This window comes from Topomyia yanbarensis, chromosome 3 (assembly GCF_030247195.1).
Source record: "Topomyia yanbarensis strain Yona2022 chromosome 3, ASM3024719v1, whole genome shotgun sequence".
NCBI lineage: Eukaryota > Metazoa > Arthropoda > Insecta > Diptera > Culicidae > Topomyia > Topomyia yanbarensis.
In genome coordinates, this window is record NC_080672.1 from 40153991 (window position 1) to 40164661 (window position 10671).

Here is a 10671-nt window from a genome sequence, read left to right on the forward strand (position 1 = left end):
ATACATTGTATGTGCTAGTGATAATAGCTATATAATATTATAAATAGTTTTGTTTTGTTCTTGCTTTTTATTTTTACTTATTTCACCGCGCAGTATTAGTATAACAAATTCATCATAATCTTATAATAGTTCTTGAATGAATGTCTTTAGCAATGACAGCTATTATTTAATATTTACTGATATGTACAACATAAAGTACAATAACAATCTTGCTTACTCATAAAACTATTCTATGTAAACGCAGATAATCTCCTAAATGACTTCTTATTTATCGTTCATGCCGAGAAATTACTCCTAAAGATAGTCATATGCACAACAACTACATAACAATGCGACATAAACAACTGCGCAATGTTACTCCGCAATGTAGCACGCATGAAATCTGACCTAATATGCACACCAAAATGAATTCTGTACAATTGGCCAAACCAAAATGTTTTCTGTTTCTTTATTTTTTCAATGTTTCTCAAGTCAGTAATGGACGCCATATCCCACCTTTTACTAGTTGCATACAATCAAAAATAAACGTGCATTATTATGACTAAAATAGGCGGTAAAAACCATGACCTGCTCTGGTTGATTACTTCTTTGACCAATTTATCGCAATTCACGCATGGTGCTCGCAACAAAATCTGTTGAAATAATGGTTGCCAATGTCCGCAGAGATTTTTACTATTGATTACAAAATTTTGCGACAACAAATCTTGAATTCGGAACAATATATCGATGTGATATTCACTCTATCGGATTCCCCAATGTCTCAATTAGGGAATGAAGCATTTTGGTGTGGATCTGAGCTACCGTTTACTAGCTAAGGCGATCGGAACACAGCGCTGTCCTGTTTTGCCATACAAAATCAGAATTTTGGATTTTGACTATTGATGTTCAAATTTCGCGACAACACGCCGGGACTTATACTGAACCAATCTATGCGGAAAAGATCTCAAAAATTGCGCAATATACTAACTTAGGGAATGAGTCATTCTGGAGAAGAAATTTGCTATAGTTTTTGTGAAAAATGAGTTTAACCAGCACAAGGTCGCCATCCGATTTTTTTCGCTCCGGTACTGCCTTAAGTCTCAAAATAAGAATACTACCAGCGATCGCATAATTCTTCGGAATCATGCTGTTGCTGTTAACGTTCTTATCTGGCAAGCGGTAATAAGATTGACGCTCCCTTTTTACACAAAACATTGGAAATTTCATTATCCATTTGGTTGGATCTTATTGTTGGAAACAGATTCTGTTCCCCTTCGGATTGTGCATAAATGACTCCGTTTATGGATCCGCGCCGTTTTGGCCCTTCATACAGTGATAATGTGAACGTCGGCTGATAATGTAATTTTATCTTTGCTGTTGAAAGCATCTGCAGCCACCAGAGCATTATATGCACTGATTGTGGGTTCCTGCATCTCACCTATTGTTTCTAGACCAAATTAAACCGAAGATATGAATAAAAGCTAAAAATTAATGCTTTATTTGAATAGAAAATTTACCATGCACAATTCTCGACTTTTTTTTACATTTTTAGCAAAAACTCTCAACATAGTCAACGATCGGTTTTATCGTAATATTTAAAAGATTAATACAGAATAGATAGAAACATAAATTGTCTTCTCTGAATAGTTTCCACCATTTACAAGTTTCAAGATATTCTATCTCAAAATCGTTTTTTCTCTAAATGTGCAAAATTGCGTTTGTCCTTACACAACAGCGATGATATCATCATCATCATCATCACAATTTAAAAATACGCGGCTCCGATAATCTGACGCACCGAGTCGTGAGAAATTTCCTAAGTAATTTAACAAAAAGCAGCTTCTGAGGATATTTGCTTCTCTTATTTGAAAGTTTCTGCAAAACTTTCTATCATCTCCGAGATTTTTTTCCGTTCACTCATATGTGGACTGATATTGTCCGATGTCGTCGAGACGAGACGACTGGTACTAATTTGACGTACCGTTCCAGAAGGTAAAAGAAGGTTCAATGCAGACAAAATGGTAGCAACAGATCTAAAAGGCCAAACAAATAAAACTGTCAAATAATGAACCATAACAGAAAACATTTTTCTCATTGCTTTGCATTGCCTGTAAATGACGAAAAAGTCCGTCAAAAGCTGTATCATCTACTGCTAGGCAATCTACCTGAGTTTTTTTTTCCACCACGCCGCGATGCTATTGAAGACGGCCAGTTCGCACAGCCTCGGAGAACCGCATCGTCTATCAACTCCCAAAGCCAAATGTCTGACTGGGCTACCTAGGTAGGCATACCGTTTTAAAAACAAACTAAAATTTAGAGGAAACAGAAAACAAAACTGCAAATCTTTGATCTAGACGGTCAATGGACCCTTTCGCCATTCGCAGACGGTGGGCCGTAGGCAGCGGATTTAATGGGGGTTTCGATAATTTTGCAATAAGCGTTGATTGGCAAATTAGTAATAGGCAGTGATGATTACCTTACAGTCGACGTGTTAAATGTAGACACTAACATGTGTTGACATAACATTACTTTTAATGTGAGCCATGCTTGTAATACATGGCTTAAAAGTTAAATAACAATGTTTGTAAACACGACTTGACTGTTACAACATGCATTAATTCCGCTCTCTAAAAATATTCAAAAATAGTTGAATTGTGATTACAATTTGTATAATTGTAAAAAAAAATCATACATTCAGAGACGATACTATTGACTATAAACTACCTATAATGTTCGCCCCATTGAATAATAATATTAACCTAATCACATTACTAAATTGAAATCGAACTGTATTATACCATATTAGATGAATAGTGCCCGCACATGTCCCAAGAACCCGTTCATTTTCCTCTTTCTCTCTAAAAAAAGGCAAACATTTTAAAGGTCTCAACCGTCTTGGAATTCTGTCTGCCAGCTCTGCTCAGACCGCAGACGACATTGCACTCCGCAAAACCTGTACCACCACTAGAGGGGTAGGCCTTCGTCGCTCGTAGAGAGAAGAATCTTTCTAAGCTGAAATCTGGTTTTGGTCGGCAAAAAGAAAACAAACCTAATGATTAGGTAGGTACTTTCGAGCCACGCCGCTTGGTCGACCTCTGCGAGAAGATTAGTTTTTCCTAAGAAAAATGAGTTGAAATGTTTCGGCAAAAAATCACCTCCAATTGGATGCGCTTCTCCGTAGAGTAAACGGTTCTGTTTCTGGTCACGTTGGATTGCGTCGACAGTGATTGGTTCTTTTTGAACACTAACCACATACAAGGCAAGCTACCCTACAGTTGGGCACTGTAAACCATTTGGATAAATAATGATCAATTTCTTCTATTGTCGAGAAAGCAGAGACACCCGTCATTACACTCCGAACTTCGTACAAGTGGAATGCTTTTAGGAAACCTGTTGGCAGTTTTTAGCTGAAATTTCTACGATTAAAGTGATTCTGTTCTGCTGTCCTTGTTCTTCCTACAGCAGAACACTTACCATTATCACATCATCATAACCTTTCTTAAGGCATGGAATTTTTCCGTTTTATTTGACCTTCCGAAAACAAGATTCCCATTTTCCAGCATCTGATTTTTGTTACCCGCTCGCTGTTTATTTATTTATTTATTTACCGATGCAGTTTACAAGCATCAGCGGAATTCAGCCGCAAACAGAGGTCCTTTAATCGGGGGCCTCGGAAAGTGAGTATCACGATTTTAAATTGACACCTTTTTCCGGAGCGACGACGGATAAAATACCTGACTGACTGACTGACTGCGCAGTCGTAAATGATGGTGTTTACCCATAGTTTTACAGAACCTGCCCTACATGCACCCAATTGCGGGACGAAGGACCTCATCTTTACGGCCAGGTTTGGATTGTTTTCTCAAGTACCTCTCACTGGGGGTGGCCCATCGCAGCATCATCGAGGGGCATTCTTGGAGGGGCAGGAGGACATGCGGAGGAGTGCTTCTAGGAACGATGAATGGTCGGTTTTGTCCTACATTTGCTTTCATCCTTCTGAGTGGAACCCGCTTTTACGTAGTTACCTACAAGGAGCCCAAAAAAGCAAGAACACCGCGCGGATCCTTTTCTTTGCCAGGCTATCGTGGCGGAATTTTCCCTGAACCTTGGTCCACACCGGCAGGCAGCGGTGTGAGTTGATGAGTTGATTTATTTCTCAATCATTAGCGCGTCGGCAGCGCAGTGAACGAGGGATAATCAGAAGGGAGAAGAATGGATCCGATTGTGGTTTTTGCCTTTTTGTTGGTTAGGCTGTTTATTCGGCAAATAGAAAACTGAACATAAAATAGTTATTTTCCATCGAGTTGTGTGGGATCAAAGCGAGCACTCGAAACTTTGTTGGGAATTGAAGGAACGTTGGAATGATGTAAAAATAATACAAGAATGATAACAAAGCCCATGGCGCGGTTACATGATGATAGATTCTAATCCGCCAGCATAGCGGTTCAGGTACAGTTCAGCAAATAACTAAAATCCAACTAAAATACTATCATCTTCAGATATTTTGGAAATAAAAGAAACTCTATAAATGCCTTTTGAGCTGGTGAGTATCGAATGTAATTTATGAAAAAATGGAAGTTACTCGACAATGGCGTTATCCTTATTTGTAAAATAGTCATATACTCTATTAGAAGAAGAAACCAAACATGTCGTTATTTTATAAGTTTATGCATATTACTACAGCATGATTGATTAAACAGTCTTCAACAAAGTTGCAGGTAATAAGATTTTCTTTCTTATTTTCACATGCAGTGACTTCATGTACACTAGAGTGACAAGAAAAAACAAATGGCCCCCATTGTGCCACCCTTGAGTCGATTTCTTGTCCCACCAGGAATGTTTGCTCCAGATTTGAACCTAATCGTACAAATCCAGCTAACTGACTAACATGCTTATCATTGACAATTTTATTGTCTACAACTTTGTCGAAGACTACAAATCAATCCAACTTCCTTGGGAGAGGTTATACAACTTTTAACAAAGTGATGTCGGAGTCAGTTTTTATGGGGCCAAAAATCGCGGCGAATGGGTAGTCGATTCCCGCGAACTTGATTTGATGGCAAAATAATAGTTCAACTTACAATTCCCTCGGTTGATGGCTTTGACGGCGTTGCAAACATCATCAAGCATTTTAGTTTTAAAAAACATCTGATAGAAAATTGCTTTAAGACGGTTATTGCATTACGCCTCAATAGTGGTGCATCGAGCAGACCGAGAGGGCTTATGAGCTTTATTCATGTTTCGTGTGTCTACACACTCTGCACCGGCCCAAACTAATGGTCAACCATTAGCCTGTGCACGCTGGCGTGGCCGACTGGCGGGTCGGTGTGGCTTGGCTTTTGCTATGGGCCGTGCTCGCACACATTGTTTCACAGCTTAATAACAGTGATGGTGAATACGGCTCACAGTGGATGTCATTGTGTGTCGATTTATCAGTCAATTTTGTCATCGTTCACAGGCTAATTAATTGAAAAAATTCAAAAGTAGAAACATACTAGTGGTTGGGTTGTAATAATAATTGTTTTAGTACTAGTGTACAATTGTTATGAGCTAGTCGTATGTTAATCTGTGTATGTGTTTGTCTGATTATTTGTGACAGCTGGGTCAGGGAATGGATGCAGAACTGACATATGTGATAGAATAGTGGATAAACTATCTTACACACCTAGAAAAAATAGTGTAAATTTACGTCTCCTGACCCTGACATATACGAGCATCAAAAATGACTTAGTTTTACGTTTGATTTTAATTTTACATGACGTTTAATTTCGTAAATCATGCAATTTTACTCCACATGCAGCGTTTGTTCTGAATGGTTGGAAGTGTAATTTTATGTCATTGCGCATGTAAAGTATATGTTTCATGTAAAATTGAATGGAACACGGTAATGTTCCGTCATTTCGTAAATTACGGTTTGTTGAATTGTGTCATGTTTGCAATTACGTCAACGATAAAATTCAGATTTTTTTGGTGTGTAGGATTCGTTGGTCACTTTTTTCCAGTGCTCAATTCGTGCATTCGATTCGATTCATCCGTGAAGATCGGATTGGATAAAATAAAGTATGATTAATTTACCGACGTACGTGAATCATCCATTCCAGCATAGCATGAAAAAATTATAACAGAATGCAATTGTCTTAAATGTTAAAGAAGTATCATTTGCTGGCATTTTGACAAGTTCAAGTAGTTTGATTGCATATTACATCTATTTTTTTCTTCTACTCCATTAGTATGTTCTTATTTTTCCACTACTCATGTTTGCCAAAAATAATAGCGATCAATTTATACGCTCCTTCTTAATTTCTACCATATTTTTCTTTATTCAGCATGTTATTGTTCCTTTTATTACTATATCTTAAATTAGATAAACAATAAATTGCATATTCGCTCACATACACTCACAATCTCTCTCACTCCAAACGTACAAACGCTCGTGATTTTCGCGATAACACAAACTTAATCACAAACGCGAACATGCAATTGCAATCAGCCATACATACTTACGCTCGCGATCTCGTCAACACCACAAAAACGAAAGGCAATTTGTTGGTAGTGCTATCGCAGAAAACAAAAACAAGTTGTACTAAAAAAATATTGAAAATTGTCGGAGTTATGGCTCCGCCTTCAAAGCGTTTTTTTGTGCATAGGCTTGCGATAAACAAACTTCCAGATGAACCGCTCCACTAAAATCAACAAACTAAGAAAATTATTGAAGGAAAATATATTGTGGTGTACTTGAACGGTCCGGTTACCCCAAAAACATTTTTTGCTATGAAAAAAACTGTATTGACCATATAATCGATGTTATTGGGTCTTCAAAATTTCACACAAAAAATCATTACAAGAATCGAAAATTTTTGGCTGCAAAATGAACCGTTCAAGTCCACGAGAATTTAAATACGAACAAATTAAAACACAATTTAGGAAAATCTGTTGAGACGATTTTGAGATATTACGTTCAGCGAAACGGTCCTTTTCAAGAAACTCCTTTCCGAGATAATCACGTTTAAAGTTTTGTATTGACTTCGTTCATGAAAGGAGCCAGCGCGCTATGCACGGCTGTAATTCGCAATCCAGTGCTCCGATTTGGATGAAATTTCGCACAGATAATTTCGAAAATATGTACTATCAGAATATGCAATTATTTTTTTTTTTACGATTTTTCGAGCATCAACTTTGTGTATAACCTCTTAACCCACTGCTCGCGGGATCATGAATCGGTCACGTCCAGAAATCTCTACCTTCGGTTCTAGAGGCCTAGGTTCATGCGTTCAGTTGGACCAATAAAAATCTTTCGCTCATATCTACTGGGCAACACGTTCCATGGCAACATTACCGGAAACTCTAGTGAAATGGGGTAGCTTACTCTCTTCTAGCATCTGAACTATACACTAAAAATTAAGTATCAGATTCACAGTTCGCGCGCGATCATTCAAGAACACGCGAATGTGCGAATGGGCACACGACAAAGCCGTTAATATACAAACGCTCGATCCCTTCGCGATCATCCACGCATCATCATCGACGATGGTAACTTCCCCGACATTTGGATGAAACAAAAGCTGGTGTTGTTGCCGAAATCAGGCAAGCCCCCTGGAGATCCTTCAACATACAGGCCGATTTTCCCGTCGGATACAGTCGGTAAGGTGCTTGAAAAAGTAATCCTTAAAAGGCCTACAATATACGAGAAGGGAACGAATGGCCCATCCAATATGCAGTTCAGCTTACGGACAGATAGATCTAATGAAGATTGTCGGCTTTGCGGACGATGATGCTTCTAGTGATCGGTGAATCACTAGAGGAAGTAAAAGTACTTGCCACGGAGGCGATAGATGCGGTGGAAGACTGGATATGCGAGATGAAACTGGCGTTAGCTCACCACAAAACCGAGATGTTTGTGATAAGCAACCGAAGTGGCAGTGCAGCAAGCGAGAGTTTCGGTCGAAGAGTGTATCGTCGACTCAAAGCGAGAAGTTAGACAACTGGGAGTGATGATAGACGATCGGCTAAGCATTCATAGCCACGTCGACCACGCAGGTGCAAGGGCCGTAAAAGTGATCTCTGATCATGGCCAACAATACAATATTTCAAATTATTCAACCCAACATTATATCTTTAAAATTAGTCTTGGAAGCGGCCTTTCCAGAGCCATCAATAGAATAGAGTGCGGTCGAGTAGATCAGTTATATTTTGGCGCGCTCATGCGATGGTATTATTGCACTGAATTTGACAAACAAGCACTAGTTGGAAAGGTTATACATCTGGAAACGTTTTGCAATAATGATTTTATGCCTTGCTAAATAGTTTTCAAGCTAACTCCAATAAAACGAAGGCACGATGTTTTTAAAATCTGGGGGCACGATAGGTCACTATATTCGAGGTTAAATAAAACAATGTACACGCCTATTAAAATCAGTTGTTCAACTTCTATTTGAATAGCATGAATACTGCAAATTATTTAAAAATTAATAACACAAATAATAAATGCAATCCATTGACGTCATTCAAGTAAGAAAATGAGGATGTAGCAAATGATGTGAAAAATCATGAAACCACGGAAGGAAATGTTGAAAAAATGTTGTTTTTCAGCAGCTACGTCTGGCTTTGTACTTGCGAATGACTTCTTCATTGCCCTCGTCGTCGCTAGAGTGTGAAATTGAAGTTGTGCATTCTGGCTCACGGGGTTGTATAGCTGTGCGACGACCGCGTTTGCGCTTCGGAGCATTTTCTTTGGGTTCCTTTTCCTTCTTTTTTTTCGATCATATTTTTTCCGAATATCTACTTCAACAACACTTTAAATTAATATATTGTAAACTCACGTGAAATATTAAACGCGCTTTCATTGATGACGAGCACTTTCCTTTTACATGAGCAGGTAATGTTTCGAACGGAATCTTGAATTGTTTAGAGGCTGATCGAATTCTGGCACCATCTTGAACGGATGCAATTGCATTCTTTATGTCCTCTTCCCTTCATTTTAGAGTTCTGCGCATGAAATTACGCTTAATTTTCCTATCAAAATAATTCAAATTTACATAATTGTAATGACCTCATATTATTATTTACATTTACATAATTGTAGTGCCCATATTGATGTCGGTATTTTTTATCAATAATATCGAAAAACCAACACAAAACTCGTGTTTAGCACTAATTTTTTCGTACGAAACAACTCGCTTGACAATTTTTATTTTTTTGCATTGATTAAAAATACTGTACTGAGGTCAACACGCGAAAACATAAACGACGCCCTAACTAATACAGCTGATCCACGGTCACAGTCGAAATGACAGTCGTCAACGATATTCTCTATTTGTCTAATTTACGCAACATGAGCAACAGAAAAGTTAATGCCCTATACCTATTGTACCCCCATACCCATGTGACCCCATTCTACTCTACATGATTACACAATTGGCCGCCTTACTAACAAATTCATTCATCCCTTGATACATATGAAGACGCAAAGCATTCTTCCTTCTCTAGTGGCACCATGTATCCTCCTTCCCTAGCAGATCTGCAGTCCGACGTGGCCGGCGTCGGTTTTGATTAGCATGCAGGGATCCATACGGATTTAGATGGCACCAGTGGTTGAGTGGTAAGCGTGACCGCCACATATTCCAGTTGATCTGGGTTCAATCCCAACCGAGGTCGTTGAGATTGTTCTAAGGTGAAAAAATCTGTGGTCACGTCTTCCTTTGGAAGGGAAGTAATGCCGTTGGTCCCCGGTCCATGAGTTGATGGATCGATGTCTAGTCCAGATAGTGGAGTCACCTCTCTGGCGTTGGCAATGAAGAAGTAGAATCCAACTTCTATACTTACTGGAGTGCGCAGTAGTATATGCGGCAACAGCCAAGTATCGGACTAACATTACTTCCCTGTCCTTCTGTGATCTACGTGTCGGCCTGGCCGGTACCGGTATTGATCAATAAACACTTTAGAATTACCAGGAGTTTTACATTGAAAGATGCTACTCCCAAGCATAATAATCTATTGATGGCCTGTGCAACTTCAGCCTAGTCCAGATGGAGAACGGAGTAGCAGCCCAGGGGTGGTCGCACAAGCTCAAGCTCAAGCAAGCAGGGATCCATTGATCGAAACGGATCTAACAATAAACATCATGCTATTCCAAAGTATGTGGTTTCAAATAATCATTTCGCAATCCCAATTGAAAGAATTTTGTAAAACTCGTTGACATTCCCTGAAATTTTGAAGTTTGCCATAATTCCATTGAATGTTTTAAGCCGCCAGGACTTTCCTGACATTCTCAAGATTCCATCTGATTCGTACAATTTGCTTGAAGTTCATATAACATTTCTGAAGCTTGTAGAACTACCCTGAGTTTGGTATAACATGCATAAAGTTTGCAAACGCTTCGCAATTCAGAGCATTTATTTGTCAACATCTCTGAAGTTTGTAAGATTGTGCCGAATTCCGTACCACGTTGAAATTGATTGGCGCTGCAGGACTGACCGCAGTACAACCGTATTTTTTATCAGGTAATCTTTCTAAAATGTGAAAATATCCTGAATTTTTAGGATTTTCTTGAAATTTGTAAAAAGTCCCTAAGGTTCGTAAGATTATCTTGACACTTGAAAGATTTACATGACGCATTTATGGCTAACTAAAAGCTAGAAATATTTTGCTGAATTCACAGAACTATTCTGTGAACATTTGTCCCATTTTCCTGAG